The following is a 24773-nucleotide window of genomic DNA, read 5'->3' on the forward strand; positions in this document are numbered from 1 at the left end:
GTACCGGTAGTTACTTCAGATCAATACAATGTATTAAAAATATATCCATTACCTACACCAAGTAAAGAAAATCCTAAAATAGTGACCTTCCTAAAAATAAACCATGATTTCCTTCTTGTGTCAAAAAGCAGATCACAATTTGCGTTACTTAAAAATTTGGACCAATGTAAAGAATATCTGGACCAACAATATATCTGCAGCGAAATTTCAATATCATACCAACGACCTGAAGATAATTGTGAAACCGCACTGTACCAAATGACAACAAAACTAATACCATCAGTTTGCGAAGTAAACAACGTTCACACAAAAATATGGAATTATGGCAAAATCTAAATCAAAATCGATGGTTATTTGTTACTACACAAGACACGCGTTGTACAATTCTGTGTAAAAATGAATCAGACGATTACACTACAATTATAAATAAAATGGGAATAATCACACTTAAACAAGACTGTAAAGCATTTACCGACACCGTTACATTAGAATCTAAAACGCTAATACGAAATTCAACATTTTAAGATTTTATTCCGGACATCGATCTTACTGAGGATGATTGTTGTAAAACGAACAAACTTAATGAAACCATGCTAAAAATGTACGCACTACATCCAGTAAAATTAACTCACCTGGACCTTGACGAACTTAAATACGCACAGCACCGTCTAAATCAATTTGATGAACAATTACAACAAGAATTAAATAAACCCTTCTTCATACAATATGAAAATGGTATACTACACTACGCAAAAGTTATTGGAATCTCCGCAACCATATTAACAGCAATTTATCTATTAATACGATTCAAAATTATTCAATATTGTTGGAAGAAAATCAAACCAAATCCACATCTTCTAATACATTCATAAATTGTTGTTTTGGTCAACGTAGCCGACAAACAGCACATTACCAGCCCTCCGGGCCAACACATGAATTGGTTTACTATAACCCACGAAACATGACATCAGACGATGACAGTTCAAATCCAAGTGGTTCTCCAATACACTCAAGACATTCAAGTACAAATATATACCTGCAATCTTCACCACAGCAAAATGTTGTAGCGAGAAAAACAAGATACTCTAAATCACTCTCTTCAGCACCCACCAAGGATAACGAAAAGTTTGTCCCTAATAAAATATGAGCCAAACTTTCAATAAGGGGGAGGATGTGTAGCATCAGGAACATCTGCAATCACCACCTGGATTAATGACGCATAACCCAAAGGATTGACGTCAATAGCCAATAATGCCGATATTTATATTTTAATAAATACACATTTTTTTATTATTCAAGTTAATTGTTATCATTTCAACAAGTGAAAGTAAATAGTGAATTGGTCTCGGTAACTTAATTCATAAAACAATTAAGTTATCTCAACGAATATAAAATCATTGGACGAAATATTGGAACTTGCAATTGGACATTGAAATCATAATTGGTAATTAAGTGGAATTATTATTTCGTGGACGCAACTTTCAATACTTTCAAGTGGACTTCGATTTTATCAAAAGAGTTTACGAATTTGAACTCCGATCAAATGCTCTGGTGACGGCGACCCCTGCCTGAGTAATCATCATTGGTTACGACAATATATAGTGTAAATACTGTTGACCAAGTGCAGTATAAGGGAGAAAGCTTATACTCTTTGCTGTGGACTACACGTGCATTGTATATATGTATCGATAGTGTAAACTAACAGAAAAAAAGTTTTAAGAATTATAATTATAAATTTATAACAGCTGACGAAACGTGGTTGCAAGTGGAGACAGATTCAAGGTTGCTCGTGTTTAATTGTTAGCAGGAATAGCGATAAAAAATGTCGAAAAAAATAAGTAAGTTTCTTTAAAGTGATGAATTATAATATTTAATTAATTATAGTAAGAATGTTTTTTTTCTAATTGTGCTTATAAATTTAAATAATTTGGTTATTTATTTCTAGCAATCCATCTAAATACTATTTGGTTTTATTTGTAAAAAGCAAAGAAGTCGATGTTGTTCCAGCAAATTGGATTACTTACTATGATAATGATACTTGTCATTGTAAATTTATGCCTGGTCCATATGATCAATCTAGTCACGAGATCCTGCAAACTATGATAAAAGATTGTGACAGGCCATCACCTAACTGGCCTGATTATCTGGTTGAAGTCCGGGGAAGGGCTGGTATGTTAAAAAAGTATTATTATAATTTATTTATTTATTTTTTTTACAGATACTTTCGAAGAGGCTGAAAAGCCATTGAATGTTTTAAAGCATAAATCTTATGTTTTCACAACGGACAACGAGGAAAGTGCAAAATTGCAAGCTTCCAAAGATAAAAAATTATTAAAAATAAAAACAAATATAAACAGCCGTGACCAGTTAAAAGATAAATTAAACACAGTTAATTTAAAATTTAATTCTTCAGGTAAGATTATTATTGTTCAATTAATCCAAGTTACACCTTATAAAATTAACAATTTATCAAATTTTTTCTTCAGGATCATCAGGGAAGAAGAAGAAGAAGTAAACTTAGTAAAAATATACAAAAGCAATCAAATGATGATGGAGAAGATACTATTACACAACAATCGGTTTCGAACACATCACAGGATAACAGTGATTCTTCACCTACAATTAAACAGCCAAAAAAATTGAAGAGGAAAAATTCATTATCCATAAATAATTTCAATAAGAAGCTAAGATTCAATAACAGCAAAATCAGCAGCAGTAGCAGCAACTCCAATCTTAACAATGACTCGAACTTACTGGAGATGACAGGATCACCTCAGCGAGAGCATTCATTCTTATTGTGTGCAACGATTAAAGATCCATTGGAGATGAGATCTATTGACGTCTATTGAAGGTAAACTTTGAATATTAAAATAAAAAAATAAACTATTTGAAATTTTAAATATCCACAAGATATTATAAAATATGATGTGAAAAATATAAAAACATTTCTAAAAAGGAAATGCTCCTGTGATGATGGAAATAACGAAGATTCTGACAACGAGGACAATGATAAGCAAGAAAATAATGGAGACGCCGCAACACAAGATACTGCTGAAAAATGTGAAAAATTTAATTACCCCATTGGTGCTAAAGATGTTTTCGAAAATTTCAATGAACAGCTCGATACTAAACCTTATCATCGAAAGCAAGTGGTAAGTAAATTTAATTTAAAATAATTATCGTTATTTTGATTGTGAATAATTTAAATAGGGGTAATCTGATGTTTTTTAGATGAAACGTATGCGTGAATTGGTAAACAAAAGTGATAGCCTAAATAAAAATATGACGACCATTATAAAAGCCTATATTTCACGAAATGTTGCTACCTTGTATGTTCCGTCTAAAGCAGTTACGGGAAACCAAAGCAAACCAATATTTAAAAATACTTGTTTTTACAAATGTATTGAAGGTAAAGTTTTTTCCCGTTGAGAATGATTTTATGATAATAAGTTTTCTTTATTACTATTAATGTTTTTTTTATAAATGATGTATAAATTATCGGGAGATAACCTTTGTGATAAAGAAATTTTATCTTCGATGACTGCTGTAATTCGAAACGCGCGGGACTGGGAAGGACATCGCTTGTTAAGGAAATAGAGTTGAACTACCTGCGAATGAATCAGTTTTAAAGATATTTGATTAATTAGTTTTATTGACTGATATCATATGTAATAAAAAATAATACAAAATAAATCACCGTGAATTTTTTCATCGTCATTCATTTTTACTACAGGGACCGAATGAGGATGCCTTAATGGGACCATCTTGGGATTTCCCCATCGGGGCACAATTGGGATTGCTTTAATAGGTCCTCCTTGGGACTTCCTCATCGGGGCACAATTGGGATTGCTTTAATAGGTCCTCCACGGGACTTCCCCATCAGGGCACAATTGGGATTGCCCAATCGGGGCCAGAGTAGACTTTGCGTGACAACCCTATATGCGGCCCCACAGGGCAACCTAATGGGGCCCTCTAGGTCTTACATTAAAATTTCTAGTACTGTATTATATCCCAGGTATAAAAAAATTCACTTCCGAGACTCACTTGCTTGCTCCACAGCAGTTGCAAAAATTAAAGACTTTATGAAAAATACTACACAAAATACTGAATCAGATTCTGATCAATCTGAAAAACTAGAAGATAACTTTTCTTTATGGGATAATCATCACAAACTAGTAAGCAAGAGTTGGAAATCATTACAATCAGATGATGAAATTTCTGATGAATTATCAATGTACTTGCGTAGTCCAGTAGTAGGAAGGTTCAATGAGAATCCTATAGAGATTTGGCAAGATCTTAAAATTCAATTTCCTAAGCTTTATAAGATTACCTTCAAATATTTAACTATCAGTGGCGGGCACAGAGTTTTAAGGCAGGGTAGGCAGAAATTTTTAAAAGCTACTATATAATCAGAAATACTGCTTGTTGGTTTTGGTTCATCGTCATGGTGAGTAAATAATGATGTAGGTATTTGTAACCACAAATATTCAAAGATTGGCTGATCTTTAAAGTTTAGAAGTAAAAATAGCAGTTAAAAGGTGGTGGAGAGTATGTGGATATTTTTCCAAAGGCATGATACTTAAGGAAATCTGCTGAATGTTTTTCAGATTGATTGTGTTTTTTGCGGGCGTAGAAAAATTATGAACATTTTTGTAACCAGTATCGTTCTAGATGATTTTATTGTTAGCAAATAGGAAAGGAGAAACAAAACAACCGATTGAGGATTTGCAACCTGCTGTGACTTTATCTTTAGTTCGTATGAATTGCAAATATGGTGTACAACGACCTTTCACAATCACTCGTTTTTTATTATCGACAGATAGTTTTGAAAACGCATAATTTTTTTTCTATACATACACCATCTGAACAAGTTTGGCAGTGAATATTATCCATTTTTCTCTATAATCAACCGTTAAACAAACAAACCAAAACAATCAATATTCGACTCGACTCAGTATAAAAGTAAAAATACGAAATCGTCATAAATTATGGAAATCAACTCACAACACAATTTCGTAATTTGTCGTGTTGTAAACAGACATTGTCTCATAATTAATACTAATTTATTTTCTGATCTTGTAATTTTCAGATCTAGGAAATTTATTTCGTTGCATTTTTCTTTTTCCAAAGTAAATTTACTTACCATCATCAAGCAGAATTATTTTGTATTTAACAATAAGTTTTATAGGCAAACAAATGGCCTAGCAATGGGAAGTCCTTTAAGTCCCATATTAGCCGAAATTTATATGGACAACTTCGAAAAAAATATTCTAAACACCAATGAAGCGCGGCAGCATATTAAATTTTGGTATAGATATGTTGATGATGTCGTCATATGTTTTGAAGTCTTAGATAGACAGTTGGAAAATTTTCTACGGTTTTGTAATACCAAGAACAACAAAGTGCAATTTACTTTGGAAAAAAAAAATGCAACAAAATAAATTTCCTAGAACTGAAAATTACAAGATCAGAAAATAAATTAGTATTCGACGTCTATCAAAAACCTTCAATAACAGACGTGACGATTCCAATCGACTCTGTACACCCATTTAGTCACAAAATTGCTGCATACAATGCAATGATCCATCGTGCGTTATCCTTTCCACTATCACAAGAAAAATTGGAAAGGGAACTTAATACAATAAAACACAGACAGACAGACTGGGAGGTCTTTCAAAATTCGCAAAGGAGAACACATAAGATCTTATAAAAATCGAAAAACGGATTCAACTTTTGAGAACCATTAAAGAGAATCTGACCACAAACCTATTTTTAAATTTGATATACTCTATACCACACAAAAAGGGAAAAAATGACTCTGTTAGAATCGTTAGAGATTCACAAACATACAAATGGTCCAAAAGAACTCTTGAATGACCAAATGGACTTAACGTGATATACAATGCTCCATTGCATTATTTATATTTATATTTTATTTATTTTGTCTATTGTTGACAGGTTTACCAAAATCATATGATTTATGTAAATATTTTGTTTCCTATCATAATTTTATGCCATTTTAAATTTTTGCTACATGATTTTATCAATAGTTATTTTATCTGTGTTGTATTGTGTTTTTAACTTATTGTTTTAAAAAGCATTTGTTTATCTAATACTAATTTGTTTTTAACTTATGACAAATATTTAGTATAAATAGAAGCAATACTCGAATATAAATTTTATTGTTTAAAAATGTCTTAAATCAAGACGAAACAATTGTCACAATAGATTTTTATTAAGAAAATCTTAAAATTGTATAGTGAATTACTGCAAAGTTTAATAAAAATTTTTAAAAAAAATTTATATTACGTGTCTATTTTAATTATTAAAATGCAATTTCACAAAGTAAAGCTTAACACAATCGTTATTAATAATATTAGATATCAGAACAAGATTATACATATTTTTCTGAATTATGTAGGGTAGGCAGTGTCTTTCTGTCTATATGTAATAAACGCCACTGTTAACTATTGTCGGAACTTCTGTTCCTTCCGAACGATTATTTTCTTGGGCTGCTCAAATAGTTAATCAACAAAGAAATAGAATTAAACGTAAAAGATTAAGTAAACTTTTATTTTTACAAAGTTTGTCTAAAGAGCAGGTACGTACCTATATTTTTGTCTTTTGTTATCTTTTACTGTTTTGAAGGTATGTGATATGTAATAAAATATTTCTATTAATTTGTCGTTTTTATTTCACTTGTAAATGTAGGTATAACTCATCTCAGTCATCTCCTTGGTATTACAATTCTATTTAAGTAACTATGTAATGATAGTGACTCTCATAGAAAATCACTATCATTATACTACTAGTTTAGCTATGTTACTCTGGTCTCTGATTCTACATTCACACCTACAAAATCAAAAGTCACAAATTTTGCACATTTCACTAGAAAAAGGTAATATTAAACTTTTGTGGAAAGTATTCGATAGTAGAAAAATATCGGTGTTTCTAGCCATATATCGATAAATATCGATGCTGGAATCGATATATTTTTTAAGTAGGCACCTCTAGTGCATAGTGAGTGAGTGCTACAAACAAATGAACAAATATTTATAACGATAACGATAATAATGCTACACCAACGGAGCATGAAAACGGACGTGTCAAAAAACCACTTCTAAGGCTAAACCACCACCTCCAATAGTGTTGCACAGCGTAGGAACGGAGCATAAAATACTCATTGAACGACTTAAAAAGCAAATCCAAAAAGGATTTCACATAAAATATTCAAAATATTCAACAAACCTGTTCTTACACGAGAAGGATGAGTATGATCTCTAACTTACAAAAATAATCAAAAATGGAGTACCATACATACACTCCAAAAGGTGGAATATATGGAGATGTCGAAACAAACGACACAAAGGACGAAATTGAAAACAAGCATAATATAAACGTAATCAACGTATAAAAAATGAAGAATACATGGAGGCCTCTATTCCTCGTAATTACAGACCAGTCTATCACACTGAAGTTTCTTCAAACAATTATACGCTACGTCTATAACACATGGATTGATTGGCAAATACACCACAATAATAAGGTTATTATCCAATGCCACCGCTTTAATTGGGGCATGCCACCACCAACTGCCAGGCCACACCAAAATGCCTTAAGTGCGCCTTAGACCATTGGACAAAAGACTGCCCGAAATTACCAGCCCGGCTCGATTCCAATTTAACTCATTTAAAATGTGCTTACTGCGGTAATAATCACCCCAGCTAACTCAACAGAATGTGTAGAATGCATTAGACGTATAGAGGTGATACAAAAAAAGCACGACACACAAAAGCGCATGTACCAAAACAACAATACCGTACCAAAATACATTCCGGCACCAATACCCACGACAAGCGCATGGGCAAGAGGCAACCCGATTAAAAACAATCAAGCCCAAACCCAACAAAACCATCACACGCCATCAACGCCTGCAGAGGTTCCTTTCAACGAACTTGTCAGTGAGATGGATCGACTAGGAAAACTAATTGATATCAATAAAAAGGTAAACCTAGTAAAACAACTAAACCAAATACTGAAAACATGCATAACAGAACTTTAAAAATTCCAGATATTTCATAATTTCTGTCAACAAAACTTTAAATAAGTTAAATGTCCGTAAAGTTCGTCACCTGGACACAAAAGGCCTTAAGCCAAAACTGACCGAACTTAGGAATTACTTACAGCAACAAGACCTAGACATAATACTTATAAACGAAAGGAAACTGACTGACTAAGAAAAAATAAAAATTCTAAACTACCAAATAACACGTAAGGAACGGACTGACCGCGGGGACGGAGTAGCTATTATAATCAAAAATAACATTAACAATAAATTCATTAAACTTGACAATCGCCTCACGATAGAGGCAATTTGCATTAAATTCGCCCACCTTGACCTTGAAATTTTGACGTCAGATCGGAGAGCTCAACGCCAGGCACTCAACCTGGAACAACATTGGAACAATACTAACGGCATAACACTACACAACTACACTAAAAACAATAATCTAATTATCCTTCACACACAAGATCCCACACACTTCCCAGAAAACAACGCGACACCTACATACATACATAGACGTAATACTTTACAAAAACATCAATAACATAACAAACCCAATATCCAACCCAGCCCTCACATCAGACCACAACCCTGTCCATTTCAAGCTCACAAACATCCCGAAAGAAAATATTCGAAAAATCATCACCTCATATAAAACCAGTGACTGGGAAAAATTCAAAAAAGACCTAAATGACACTGACATAATAAATAATAACCTAGACAATCCTGACAAAATAAACGAAGAGGTAAAACATTTCACAAAAACCATCTATAAAGTAAAACAAAAACGCACCAGAAACATTACAGTAAACCCCCAAAAAGAACAACTGACAGACGAAATTAAGAACATAATTAAAAAACGAAACCAACTGCAAAAACAACACCAAAAAGAAGACAAATATTCTTAAAAAATTCCATCAACTCCCTGAACCGCCAAATAAAACACGAAATACGTCTCCTCCTCAATACCCGGTGGCAATCCAAATTAGAAAAACTATCCCCAAACGATAACTCCAAATGGAAAATGACTCAAATCCTTAAAAAACTCAAAAAATCTCCTATCCCAACTCTGTTCTTAAACAACGACGCATACTTCACGAACAACGACAAAGCGAACACCATAGGGGACACCCTAGAAACAATCCAATCCAACACAGCCCAATCCAATATCCAATAACAGGTTGATCAATCAATCAACGCTTTTAGTTATAATCCATCGTCCCTCGATCCAAAGACCCAACAGAAACTCCTAACCAGTCCCAAAGAAATTATAAACATCGTTAAAACCCTGACCAACAACAAATCCCCAGGAGCTGGTGGAATAGACCAGAAACTCATAAAAAACTTTACGCAAAAAACAATAGTACAACTAATGTACATCATAAACGCTATTCTAATAACGGGATATTTCCCAGATCAGTGGAAAAAAGCAATTATCATTCCCATCCCGAAACTAAATAAAGACCTAACCAACCCAAACAACTACAGACCGATAAGCCTCCTGAGTACTCTATCAAAACTGACTGAAAAAATTATCCTATCACGAATCAAGTCTTTCGAAAAACTATAACTGAATTATTTATTGATTAACAATTTGGGTTCAGGGCGGGACATAGCACAGTCATGCAGACGCCTAGAATCGCCTGCTCAATAAAAGAACAATTCGAAAAACACAACACTTCATCAATGTGACTGTTAGATATTGAGAAGGCATTCGATACCGTCAGGCAGGACGGTCTCATTTACAAATTAATAAACTACAAATTTACTGACCATCTTATACAACTAACAATCAACTACCTTAAAAACAGGAAATTTGTAGCTAAAATAAACAACTTTCTCTCTGAAGTCAAGTGTTCTTGGGCCTGTCCTATTTAATTACTTCATTAATGACATCCCCAAATTGTCAAAAACACAACTAGCCATCTATGCAGACGACACAGCCATCCAAGCGTACTGGTTCAATGCACAGGTGGCTACTAGTCAAACCCAAATTCGCCTAAACTTAATCTTAAAATTCCTTCAAGAATGGAAAATAAAACTAAACGAAAACAAAACTGAGCATATCATTTTCACACAAAAATTTAGAGACACCAGGGTTACTTCACCACTGCAAATAAACGGCACAAAACCCTGGATAAAAAACTAAATTTCAAAAATCACATAAAAAATATCTCAGAAACAATTTCATTCGAACCTTATACCCACTCCTAAATAAAAAAAAAAGTCCCATGTCAATCCAAAATAAAAAAAACTTTTGTACACGGTAATTATTAAGCGAATAATTAGTTACGCCGCTCCTGTGTGGCAAAAAATATTACAACACAATACAGAGACTACAAAACAGATGCTTATGGCTTGTATTAAGGATGATCCCTCACCAGTAAAAAAAAAAAATTAATTAGTAGAAAATGATCCAAATTTTTAGTATGTTGTCGTTAACGATACATATTATTAAATCAAAAAAAAATTTGGGTATCTTATCGATCAATTAAGAGAGTAATTAATTAATTAAAAATACACTAAATAACATAATCATCCTCATATCATGCTATGTTATTTAGTGTATTTTTAATTAATTAATTACTCTCTTAATTGATGGTGAGGGATCCTCTTTAAGCAAAGACAGATATACGCGCATACATACGTTACACGAACTGACCGACTTACCAACAATAAAAAACTGCATAACATAATAAACGAAAAGGTTTGTTTGATATATCCCGGAGATGTTCCAATATACCCAAAGGTTTTTGGTTCTTGCATTGCAGTTTCGCTGTCACCAGTCAATGAATTATTTACACTCGACAATTGCCATCGAGCGACTCTAAGTCAATAATGGATGGTTCTTCCACTTGATGTTGATAGTTTTCTTCTTGGATAAAGTTGATGATAATTTTAGTTTTCGTTGTATTTGTATTTACTTCACTTTTAATGCGTTGTTGAAAATAATAAGACTTTGAATAATTTTTTAATTTGATTAATTTTATTAAGTTGAATATTTTTATTATTTACAAAATGTTTTAAGTAACAAAGTAATAGATTGAACACTTTAACAATTGAATCAATACTTGAACGTAACTTAGCGTCAGACTAAGAGTTGAACAAAGAGTGATTTTTGGCTTGTTTGGATGCTGGTATTTATACTATTTTTAGACAAAGATTTCTTTTGTTTTTACATTTTGTTTATTAATAACTATTATCAACATCCTGTGATTAAACGTACAATATTTTCTAATTTCGAAGTATAGTCATAACGATTATCAATTTCTGTGCATTGAATTTTGATAGCTCGATTTCCTGCCTTATTTTATGTCTATTCTTGGAATTACATTTTAGATAATTCTTATTTTGGACAATAAGTTTTATTGCTTTTATTTTAAACAATTTTTATTTCTAATAATTTTTATTGTTCATATTTTAAACAATTTTTATTTTGAATAATAATTTTATTATCATACGTGTAAAAAGAAATAATTACTTATTGTAATATTTAAGTGTGGGTAGTCCACATATAATAATTAATTTCATAAGATATTATTTTGCTTAATAAGTAACTGATAAGATAATATTTTGCTTGATTTGCTTAATTAATTAATTTAATACAATGAGTCTTATTGTCTATGGGTTATACAACACCCCGGCCGTTAAAAGGAGACACTCAGGTTCGAGTGGTTCCTAGTTCTTCCAAATCGAGTTCATCATCATGTGTATGGATGACTCTTGATCCTCGCCCGCAAGAGACTAATGTCTGGCAGACTTTAATACAAGGACTGGTGCAACTTTCTTTGCTTCTAAACATTCTTCTTAGTAGTCGGCAAATGCCCAGCCATTACATTATATTTATACTGATAATTGCTAGAATTATTACACCTTGTAATTTTAATATTATAGAGATTGTATTTGATCCTTGATGTACTAAAAATGGTTCCTTTAGATGTGCGTCTAATATTTGTTTTTGATCTTTTAGTTTCTTCAATGTGATGTCCAAATTGTCAAAGTTTAGACTATCCAAGTCTATTGTTTGAAGTTTAATATTGTCAGATTCCGTTTCTTTTTCGATACATTCATCTGGGATTCCTAATGTAGGTATTACATAAGAAATGTTTAATTTTTCGACAGGTTAAAATCCTGCAGTTAGTATGACCATAGGGCTTATTGCTATGCAATTTGTTTTTATTTTTAAGGTCCCTATTCCATTTAAGGAAATTACATCTGTTAAAATTTCATTACATTTTATTTGCATTTCTAAAGGTTCCGTTAGAACATATAGCCAAGTTTGTTTGTTTAATTTTTCCCAAATATTCGTTTTATCATTAATTGTGTTAAATTGGCATTCTTTGTCGATACCTTTTTCGAAAAATAATAATCCTTCGCATCTATTGGCGGTAGCTGTGTAGAATGGCAAATTTTCCAAGATTACGTATGTAGTATCCAATTGAATCATATCTTGATTTAATTCTTTTATAATAATGGGGGGTTTAACCTCCGTTTTTGCGACGCATGTCTAATCACAGAGATTTAATTCTTTTATAAGACTATATTGATTTGTTTCCATTTCTAATAAAAAGTAATTATATTCAGAATCTATATATGAGAATACGTGTTCCTTCGTAGGTATTGGTAATTTATTAACGGTGTATAATTGGTATCTATATTGATTGCATGTTAGAATGTCTAATATTACATTCAGTTTATCATTTTGGATGAAAGCTCTAGCTTTTAATAATTCGTAAAAATTCATGATGTTTTTGGGGCTGATTGGTAACTAGTAAGATTTTGCAATTTGGTATAATTTTTCTTTGAATTGTAACGGTGGTAAGATATTGTAGTTGACGATTTCATATTGGATAAGATTGTAGTCATTTAAGTAATTTGAAACAATTTCATCTAAATCATCCATTGAGTCTCTGAGGTAATTCGTTTGTTCCAATGCTAATACTTGAATTTTTATTTGATTTATCTTCTTTGTGTTTGTATTTAATTGGTTATTTATTTTTATCAAATTGTTGTCGAGTCGTTTTTCTGTATCTTTTAAATTTTCGGTAGTGTGCTTAAAATTTTCAGTAGCGGCATCGATAATATCAGCTTGATTTTTCAAAATTATATCTTCGGTTTTCTTGTTATTAATTAGATCATGTAATGATTCATCGTAAAATTTAGTATCGTCGACATTCGGTGTTCCAAATATCCATTTGATGGGATATGATAATCCATCGAGTATTCCTCGTTTCTTCTTTTTGTTTAACATTATATGTTCAGATAATATAGATAATTTCTTGTAGATTTTTGTAAGTCGATATAACAGATTTGCGTGTTCCTTTTTACAGTAATCTATTTGCTTATTATAGTAGTCATTTTGACACAACGTGATGATTTATATTTTTATAATAGTTATATAATATCGTCATATTATATGTTAATAATATAGAAATTTTCTTAGTACATACTTCGGCATTTTCTAGATGTTTGAAGAGTAGTCCTGATCCTTTAGCAATCTTTTTCGTTTCGTAATTAGGTTCCAATGCAGTAACGGTTTGTAAAAATATAGCGAATAATATTATTTTAAATTTCATCTGGAACAATACATTTTCTAAGTAAATTTAAATGGTATTCTTTTGTTGTAGTTGATGATATTTGTAGGGCACCGCATTATTTTCGGTTATTTTTAATACTTTATACAGGCCATTGTTTTGCCTATTGAGTTTGCTTTGTCTTCTCTTAAAATTTATTGTTACATAACCTCGTACTTTAATTTTGCTTGTTTTAATTTTATTGTCATATTTGACTTTGCTTTTCTCTTTTGATTTAGTTAAATTTTCTTTTGCTCGTTGTCTGCTGAATTCTAATTTTTGTAATATGTTCTTTAAGTATTCATCATAGGTTCTGTAGAGTTGTAAATTTAGATCTCTTGGGGTTTTTCCAAATGTAAGTCGATATGGGTATTCTCCCGTGGATACACATTGTGTAGTGTTGTAGGCGTAAGCACAAGTATCGACAAATTCGTCCCAATTATCTTTATATTCATTAACATAACTTCTTAAATATTCTTTAATAACTTGATTCATCTTTTCAACAAAGTCGTTCGTTTGTGGATGGTACGGTGTTACGATCTTATGTTTTGTTTTCATTATTGCATTTATGTCCTTTAATATTTCATTTATAAATTTTCCTCTTTGATCGGTTAAGATAACGTTAGAGTAACCAAAAGTAAAGCAATATTTTAAATATTTCAGAGCGATGACCAAAATATATCGATTTTCATTCTTCGTTTCCGGAAATGGTCCTAATATATCCATTTCGATTATTTCGTTAAATGTATTCGCCGTGGAAGTAATAACCATTGGTAGTTTTGTTGGTTGGTTATTGGCTTTATTTACTTGACATTCATGGCATGACTGAATGTACTGTACAATTTCCCTTTTCATATTTTGTATATTTTTCTCTTATCTTCATATGTACGGTTCATTCCCGTGTGTAATCCAGTGGAGTCGTTGTGATATTTTCTTAATATTTGTCGCTTTAACTCAGGATCAGTGATGACAGTTTTTAATTCTTCGCAATAATTTAATTGATTTCTCTTAAGTTATTTGAATATGCTTCTTTTATTTGATTATTATTTTCGTTAAGAACACTTAATGTTTTAATTTTTAGTTCACTACATATTTGATTTAATAATTTAAAATCACTATTTAAATTTATATAATCGTCTTCTTCGTCGAAGTAATTTCTAAAGTAATATATTATTATCTTTTGATGAGGATATTTTATATTTTGCATTATTTTGAATGCTCCTCTTCTTATGTCTCTAATTTCGTCGATATTTACGTGTTTTGAGAAATATGAGTAATTATCATTAAATGTATTAAAATCACATGTCATTCGTATCAACAATGTGGTTTCTAATTCTGGCGGTATATCTGTTTTAATTCTTTCTTTTACTTGTTTATACACTTCTTTCTTTTCTAAGTCGATGATTACATCTTTGTGTTGGCTTTGTGTAGCTTTATTATTTTCTTCTTCGTCGCTACTATCTGCTAGTTCTATTATTTCTTTATTGTTTTTCAATGTCGTTTTAGACAATTTATTATCGAAATATTTATTTGGTATAGACGTGTGATTCAATATCCAAAAATTTTCTTAAAAAAAATAGTAAAATAATTTTAATAGCATCTTCTGCTGTTTTCCTTTAGTTATGAAATCAAAACAAGTGATTTCTGGTACATTATATTCATATTTTAGAAAATGTAAAACTCTGAATAGTAGTGGTATATTAATTTCTTCTTTTTCGTTTGCCACTATCAAATATGTTTTTATTTTGTAGGATATTTAATTCTCCCTTTTCTCATTTACTATAGTCAATATCTTCTTCCAGGTATATTTTCAAGCGCATTTACTTTAGAGATGTCTTGTTTTTCCCATTTGATTCTAGTAGGTATAAATTTTACCATTTTATTAAAATTTTCCAAATTTTCTTTTTCTGTAGTTATTGAATAAATCCTACTTAGGTTATCGGCATTAGTATTTAATCTTCCTTCTTTATATTTGATTTCATACTGGTACTCCAACAATTTTAGTCTCCATCTTATTAATCTACTGCTCGGATCTTTGACGTTGTGTAGCCATATTAAGGGGCGATGATCCGTGAGAATAAAAAATTTTTTTTCCATATACAAATTGATGGAAATGTTTAATTGTTTTAATGATTGCTAAACATTCCTTTTCCGTAGTGGTATAATTTCGTTCAGCTGCTATGAGGGTTTGTGAATAAAATGCGATAGGATGATCCTTTCCGTCTATTTCTTGAGATAATACTCCTCCTATAGCTTCGTTTGATGCGTCTGTTGTGATTCTGAATTCTTTGGTTATGTCTGGATGTATTAGTATCGGACTCGAAGTTAATTCTGCCTTTACTTTTTCGAAAGCTTCTTGGTATTTTGGTGTCCATTCAAATTTCGTTTCCTTCATTAATAATGTTGTTAGTGGTTTTGTAAGTTTAGCATAATTTTTAATAAATTTTCGATAATATCCAGCTAATCCATGAAATTGTCGTACTTGCTTCATGTTGTTAGGTATAGGAGCATTTTGTATAGCTTCGATTTTCTTATTATTTGGTAGAATTCCTTTCGTTGTGACTGTATGTCCAAGATATTCTATGTTATCTTTCAAAAATTCACATTTATCCAATTGTATTTTTAATCCATTTTGTTTTATGATTTTAAATATTCGATCGATATTATTCAAGTGTTGTTCTTTCGTTTTTCCAAAGATTATTATGTCATCCAAATAAACTAGACATGTTTTCCCTATTTCTTGTTTTAATATTTTATTCATCATTGTTTGGAATGTTGCTGGCGCGTTTATCAAACCAAAAGGCATTCGTACAAATTCGTAGTGTTCTCCATTAACAAAGAATGCTGTTTTATGAATGTCACTTTCTTTAATTGGAATTTGATGATATCCACTAGCCAAATCGATGGTTGTAAAGTAAGAGTTTCCATTTAATTTTCTCAGTATGTCGTTTATATTAGGCAAGGGATAATTATTGGGAATAGTTTTTTCATTCAATTTTCTATAATCGATAACCATTCTCCATTTCTTTTTTCCGCTTGCATCTTCTTTCTTTGGTACAATCCAAACTGGATAATTGTATAGGCTTTCGCCTTCCCTAATAATATTCATTTCTAATAGTTCTTTGATTTGCCTATCCGCTTCTTGTCGGTAGATTTCTGGTAATGGGTATATTTTGTTTTTAATAGGTTGATCATCTGTTGTATCAATTTTGTGTTGAAATCCAATTGCTTGGCCTGGTTCATCATTACTTAATTTGGGTAACTCTTTATATTTTATTATTTATTCAAAAATTTCTTGTTTTAGTTCTTCATCTAAGTGTTCCAATCTAACACTTTTATATATTTCATTTATTAATAATAATTATATATTAATTTATTAATAATAATACATTAATTTAATTTAAAAAAATAATAATAATAATAATAATAAAAGCAAAATCAAGGAATGTGATTCAGTACAAGTAAAAACAAAAAATTCTTGGTTAAGAGCAAACAAAACAAAAACTAAATAAAAATTTTAATGAAAAATTGAATAAAAGATAAGTATTATTTCAATTTTTAAATATCAGTATATATATTTCAATTAGGTTTATTTTTCTTGTAGCACTTTATTAAAATGAGTAATTCATCAATCTTCAGTCCAGTGATTACCAGAAGTCAATTTATTAAGAAAATATCCCAGAATGGAAACAGTTCAACTGACGCAGATGTTTCACCGGCACCTAGTTGCTCCCGAAAACCAGATTTTTCATTAGTAAGTAGTAACGAGGATGTTGATAAAAGTATCGATCAATAGCTGGATCTAAATAAAGTAATCGTAGATCTAAAAGATAGGTTAGTTTTATTTGAAAAAATTAATTATGAATATGAAAATAAGATCCTAGAATTAGACGGAACTATAACGGAAAGAGAAAGCCAGATTCAGGTTTTACAGAATGAAATTGATAGGCTGAAAATTGTTGTCACAAAGGATAACAGCACACAGTGTATAATACAAAAAGAGATAGGCAATATACAGATACAGTCAAATAACAAACACCCTATCAACCCAAACACTAAATTAACTGATGGCACAATTAGAAAAAAAAATACAACAGACTTGACAAATATACAAAATATAGGTAAATCATTACTAGAAACTAATTCAACTGGAAAAATTGGTGAAAATTCGGGAGAAAGTTCTAAAATTCTTCCTATCTCAGAAATTTTAGTAAACAAGAACAAAAATCACTTGAAGAAACTTTCGCATTTCGTAAAAATTTCCCCTGAAGTTCACGTTATTGCCGATCAACTCGGTAAGGAGTGTATGTTTCCTATTAAATTGAAATTACCTAATAACTTCAATGTACATTCCCTTATAAAACCTGACGCGCCCTTTGATGGAATATGTAAAGGTGTCGAGTCTGTAATAAAAGATCTTACAAAGTCTGATTATTTAATATTGCTCCTGAGCTCATACCACGTAGAAATAATCTACAGCGATTGCACAGCTATTCAATCATTTAAAAATAGCTTGAGTAGCATGATACGTAAATGCAAAGACACAAATTTAATAATGTCGACTATTCCTTTTAGATATGACGCTGATCTGTTTAATAATTTATTCTTTGAATTTAATCAGTTTAATCAAAATCTACTCCATCCACCAGTGGTAGTACATCCAACGGTAGTAGTAAAATAAACAGAAAAATATTACCAAACAACTTGAGGGAATTAATACTAAAAATGATAACTACTTAGCTCGTAATTTAGATATTAGGCATCTCAATATTCAGGGGCTAAGAAATAAGGAATTACACTTAGAATATTTTGTCAACGAGTTAAAACCTAAATGCGGATTGCCCAATTTCATATGCATTACAGTGATAATCAATTTTTAAAATTATAATTGATAATCAATTTGAAATTTGTACAAATACTAGTAATTTTTCTTTTCTTAAGTTTGATAGTTCTAAAAACAACAAGAGGTCACTGTTATTTAAAAAAATAAAAGAAGGATACTTCCTACCTAAAGTTTTTTAAGAACGACTTCAATTCAGTTTCAACACACAGTGAGTAGACTTCAGTCTTCTACATTCAGTCAGTCAACACGTTTACATTTCGTTACATACATTTTCGTTTTTGTTTTCCAATCAATTACTACAATTAATACAATTTGCATAATGGCACAATCTTAATTTACCACATGGTAAACATGTTTCGTAACATATTTTTTTTAATATGGATATCGCCACGTTTTACATTTGGTATTCAATAATAATTTAAAAGCCTTTGGAATTGTTGGTCATCCATAATGGTTTCCGAAATAATTTGGATATACGTAACTATATAAATTAAAAAATGAAATGTGAGTAACGATTTATATTATTTTAATATTTCTTAAATTACCTTTACAACCAAATTTTATTGTTGTTTTTTGAATTAAAATTTGCGACGCAAAAATGTTGAATCTGGGAAATAACGTTTTATAGTTATTTTTTTTTTTAATATTTTATTCTCAGTTAAAAAATTGATTCATGTTTATGGATACTGTATTTAAATTAGTAATAATTTCTAGTAGATAACATGCGATACTTTTTGTTTATATAAATGATATGTTATTTCGTTCCACGAAATGAATCGCAGTTTCTAAAGAAAGATTTTTTATAAATTCCATATCTCATAGGCGAAAAATTCAATTGTATGAACTAGTTTTCTATTCATCGCCTATGTTATAGGTTAATCTGTAAAATAATATTTTTGATTTAATTTAAGTAACTTTATTTCATAATTTTATATACTTACTTTAAATTTAATTATTTTGAATTATCCAATTTATATATTTTTTTTGCTCATGTTTCTTAGTATTCTAAATCGATCAATTTTTGTGAGGTTAAGTTTTTAAAATGTCAAAATTCAAATACGATAAATATCACTACTATTTGTCAACTTAATTTATAGTTTTAAATAAATAGATTTAAATAATTTTTTTTGCAATATGTTAAGGTTATTCGGTACTCAATAATATACCTTAACAATAACAGTATAAAACTATATTGTATTTTGTCTCGAAGCTAATAGTTTTATTTTTATATATAAAATTTATATTGCTATTTTGGTTTTGGTGGTAAAACCATGGTTATATAACATTTAGACTTTGTATTTGTTTTGTAGTAGTATACTTCAAAGCCAAGATTATATAAATAAAATACACGTTGATATTTATTGATATTTATTTTTTTTATTTTCACTCATTACAATTTTACAGGTAACAATCTGTTTTAGTCTTCGGAGCACTAAACGGAAAAGGTTTGCGACCTCATGCGTTACACGGGCCCAGCACGCTGAAATACTCCACTATATATATCCTAATAATATTTCCTTATTATTTATTTATTTAAATTATCAAAAAGATAATCTATCCAAAAGTTTCTTATTATCAATTGGTAGCAGATAAAACCGTTTTAAACTCCGAAATGAAACTTATTTGTTGCTTTAGTATTTATTGAAATCATTATACACTCGTAATCATAATTTTTTACAGGTTATTACTAATTTCTTTATTTTTTTTTTTGTTGAGCATTTTTTTTTAATTATCCAACCATGCCACTCACTAGAAGCGCCGATCGGAGAACTAAATCGCCTTCAAGTCACCCTAATGATCGGGTTACTACACCAGATCCTGACGATATATTTAATACCCCAGGAACGGCATCAGCAATCAATATGGCCACCATCACAACCCAAGTTGCAGCCACTACCAATATATTACATAGTTCCGCAAGTCAACTTATGGATATGCAGAATGCTATACAACAACAAAACGACCAGATAAGTCAATTAACAAACCATTTAAATATCATTTCTACCTCAATTTTACAAAATTCTTCGACCGTTTCCAGTCGAAATACTTTGGATAACTCTACAAACTTTTATGCAAAACCAAGCATTGATAACTTCATTAATAATGTAACTGTACTCGACATATCTAACCCCGTTAGTATTATAAAATTTATTTCGGACACACAACATTTAATCGATATTGATTTACTTCCTCAAGAAAATTTAAAAAAAGCTCTCATTAATAGATGTGCCTCAAATGCACAAAATCTTTGGTCCGATTGCATCGCTTCAACCTTAAATTGGTCGGAGATTAGACGCAACTTATTAGAAATTTACGTTTCACCTTTATCAAAACAACTTTTACTCGATAAGCTTGTTCGTCGTTCTCAGATGCAAGATGAGAAATTTTCAACATTTACTTCTGATATTATCAATTTCGCCAAAATTTTGTCACCCGAGTTATCCGAAGCACATATCATAGAAATTATTTTTGCACACGCAAATAGCTCAGTTCTCACAATTATGGGACTGAATTCCATTTCATGTAACTATACGGACTTATATAAATTAGTGACTAAAATTGAAGAAATTCAAGGAAGAATCATTCCTCCTGTAACTCCTTCAGTTACGAATGAGGTCAATACTAAAACAAATAATAAATTTTTCTGCAATTACTGTAAATCAAATACACACACTATTCAGTATTGCAGAAAACGTAAATTTAAAGAAAATAATACCCCTTTTAATTCTAACAATTCAAAAAACTAATCGACCCCAGATTTTGCGTTTTTAACAAAGGTTTAAATTATTCAATCCTTCCAACACAGACCATTTTTATTTTAGGACTCCCTATTCTCACTTTATTCGATTCGGGAGCAACCCTTAACGCTATAAGGTCTTCAACCTTAAAAAAAGTTCAACTTTTAAATAAAAATATTTTTACCAAATCTACTTATATTAATATTTCCTTACCCGGTAATAATTATCTCAATTGTACCTCGCTGGTTGATCTACATTTCAAATTCGGTAAATTTTCGTGGACTCAGACTTTTCATGTGATTAACAATCTTCCTTTTGAAGCTATCTTAGGTGTAAAAACACTACGTCATTGTAATATTATCCTGGATTTCTTTAAATCCGTTATTAAATTCCAACATGATCCTAAAATTGAAATACCATTTTCAGGATTTAATAATTCTAATCGGATAATTAATACCATTTGCGAAGCTAAAGTAAATATGACTTTTAAACAAAACAAAATATTGGATTCACTACTAAAAAAATTCGAAAATATCTTTTCAGACATACCTGGCGTCGCCAAAAATTTTGAGTATAAAATTAAATTAAAAGACAATATTCCAGTTTGTAAAGCCCCATACTATTTGGCACCCGATAAAGCAAAACTTCTCGATCAGCATATTTTAAAACTTGTCGAACAAGGAATACTGTCTGAATCTAATTCTAGTTACAGTGCCCCTGTTTTTTTTGTTAAAAAGAAAGACGACTCATATAGACTAGTGGCCGACTACAGATACCTGAATAAACATATACAGTTCGATCCAATGAGTTCAGCCAATATAGCACACATTTTCGCCAGTTTAGGTAACTCTAAAGTTTTTTCTTTAATTGACATGAAATCGGCTTTTAACCAGATAAAACTCGCTGAAGAATCTAAACATGTCACTGCAATCGTTACCCAATACTCCACCTATCATTATAACTTTATGCCCTTTGGACTGAACGTATCTTCTCAGGCCTTGGCTAGATTCCTGAACGCTAATTTAGCGGAATTCCGTCATAAATTTCTGTTAATATATTACGACGATCTTATTGTACACTCGCCAGATATAGATTCACACCTAAACCATTTAAATCTATTATTTACGAAAATTAAATCAATCGGTATTACCTTAAATCCAGAAAAGGCTAGGTTTTGTATGTCCCGTATACGTCTGTTGGGTAGTGTCATATCCGCTGAAGGTCGCTTTATAGACCCATTGAAAGTTCAAGCTATTAACGATATGCCTACACCCAAAAACGTCAAAGAAATATCCCGATTAATTGGAGCAGCCGCTTTCTATGCTCGCTATATTCCTATGTTTAGTCAAATTGTCGCACCGTTAAACGACCTAAAGAAAAAAGGTATCAAATTTAAAATCACGAATATTCATTTAGAGTCAATTGCAAAATTAAAAAAAGCATTAACCAATGCACCTGTGTTGAAGCATCCACAATTCGATAAACCATTTATACTCCAAACCGATGGTTCAGCTAGTGGATTAGGAGCCGTATTACTACAAAAACACGATGACGGTATCCACCCAATCATGTACTGCTCCAGAAAATTAAATCCTGCAGAAATTCGTTACAATGCACATGAGTTAGAAATGCTAGCAGTGATCAATGCTCTCGATAAGTTTAAGGATTTCTTACTCGATCGTAAATTTACGCTTCAGACCGATTGCAGTTCTCTCCTTTGGTTATTCAACTCTCCGGCCAGATTCAATAAACTCTCGCGCTGGATTCTTAAAATTTCCAGATTTGATTTCACGCCTGAACATATAAAGGGCCAACATAATAATATGGCCGATTTTCTCTCCAGACTCTATGAATCACAGGATGTAAACTGTACTCATTTTCAACAGAGCGACGATGTTGCTGACGCTAAATTTGTAAAAATGAAAGCTAAACATAGTGACGATCCCGGATACGTTTCTATTATAAATAAAATCAAAAATTCTTTAGATCAACCTAATGCTGTAAAGCCTAGTGAACTTAATGAAAGTGAAAACTTACGAACAAATAACGTAAATTCAATTAATTCTCTCAACGTTTTGAGTAAATCCAATTTCGACTTTTTATCCATAAAAAACGAACAGCGAAACTCGCCCGAGTGCGAAATCATCTATCGGAACATACGATCCCAGATGGATGTCTTTAATTTTTGCATAAAGGACGGTTTGCTTTTCAAATTCGTGGGTAAAAATAAACTGAGAAGAGTTGTATTACCAGACACTTTGCTGAATTATGTTTTGAAGTACTTCCACGACTCCAAGTACTCAACACATAATTCGGTAATAAAAACTTTTCGTGAAATTAGTAAAATTTTTTACCATAAAAACCTTTATGCAAAGGTTAGAGACTACGTAAGATCTTGCGAAGTTTGTCAAACAATTAGACCGTACACACGGAATGATAAAATCCAATTATCCAGTACAGTACCTGACGCAATTTTTAAAATCTTGTACGTTGACTTTATTGGTCCCATTATTCGATCTCCTGAGGGATTTAAATACATATTTTCTGTTTTAGATGGTTTCAGCAAATACGCTTTCGCTTTCCCATGTCGAAGCCAAACTGCGGATGTTGCCATATCACTAATGCAGAAGATATTCCTGGAAAATGGATATTGTATTACCGTAGTATCAGACAATGGTCCAGCATTTTCATCGATTAAATGGAAAACATTTTTACTTAATAATGGTATTAGGGCAGCATATTCTTCACCATACTCACCAGGAAGTAATGCCGCTGAAACTCTAAATAAAGCCATCAAATATAACTTAGGATGCGTGCTAAAGGAATATTCGCAACAACACAAAAATTGGAGCAAATTCCTTAGTTTTACGTTGTTCAATTACAATAATTCTTATAAAACAACTATAAAAACCACTCCTGCTGAAGCATATTTCGGTCGTAAATTAAATACACCATTCATTTTAATCAACGAACTGACCGATATATTAACAAGCGATAGAAAACCATCACAACAACAGATCGAAAACGCTTTAAAGATTACACATCAACAACGTGTTTCTAAAACATTAAACAGACTTTCAGTATCCAAGTACAAAGTTGGCCAATTAGTTATGGTTAAGAATCTTGTACCTAATACAAATACCAATACCTCATAAAAATTTGCTGCGAAATATACTGGACCTTTCAAGATCATCAAATTTTCGTCTCCAACATCAGTTAGACTAAAAACTTCACGAAATGTCAAAAACAAAACAACAATTGGAGCCTCCATCTATAATATACGCCCATTTTTTCTAAGAGGTCGTTAGTGAGTTGGTCGCATCCGTAGAATCTTCGGTTTCATCATACTAACTTTCATTCTAGTTTCACTTTGCTATATTTTAGATAATTCCCTCGTTATTGTAAGCTATTCGCTTTTTTTTTGCCCCCTCGATTGATAATCAATTTTTAAAATTATAATTGATAATCAATTTGAAATTTGTACAAATACTAGTAATTTTTCTTTTCTTAAGTTTGATAGTTCTAAAAACAACAAGAGGTCACTGCTATTTAAA

The 24773-nt window shown here is 31.1% G+C and overlaps 1 long non-coding RNA gene across 1 annotated transcript; it reads left to right on the forward strand.

Annotated features, from left to right (window-relative positions):
* Positions 1-2288: 2288 nt before the first annotated feature.
* Positions 2289-3577, forward strand: LOC123302446. The gene is made up of 4 exons (XR_006535527.1): positions 2289-2413; positions 2487-2851; positions 2957-3152; positions 3232-3577. It is a non-coding gene; the product is annotated as an uncharacterized LOC123302446 (long non-coding RNA).
* The last annotated feature ends 21196 nt before the right edge of the window (positions 3578-24773 follow it).

This window comes from Chrysoperla carnea, chromosome X (genome assembly GCF_905475395.1).
Source record: "Chrysoperla carnea chromosome X, inChrCarn1.1, whole genome shotgun sequence".
Classification (NCBI taxonomy): Eukaryota; Metazoa; Arthropoda; class Insecta; order Neuroptera; family Chrysopidae; genus Chrysoperla; species Chrysoperla carnea.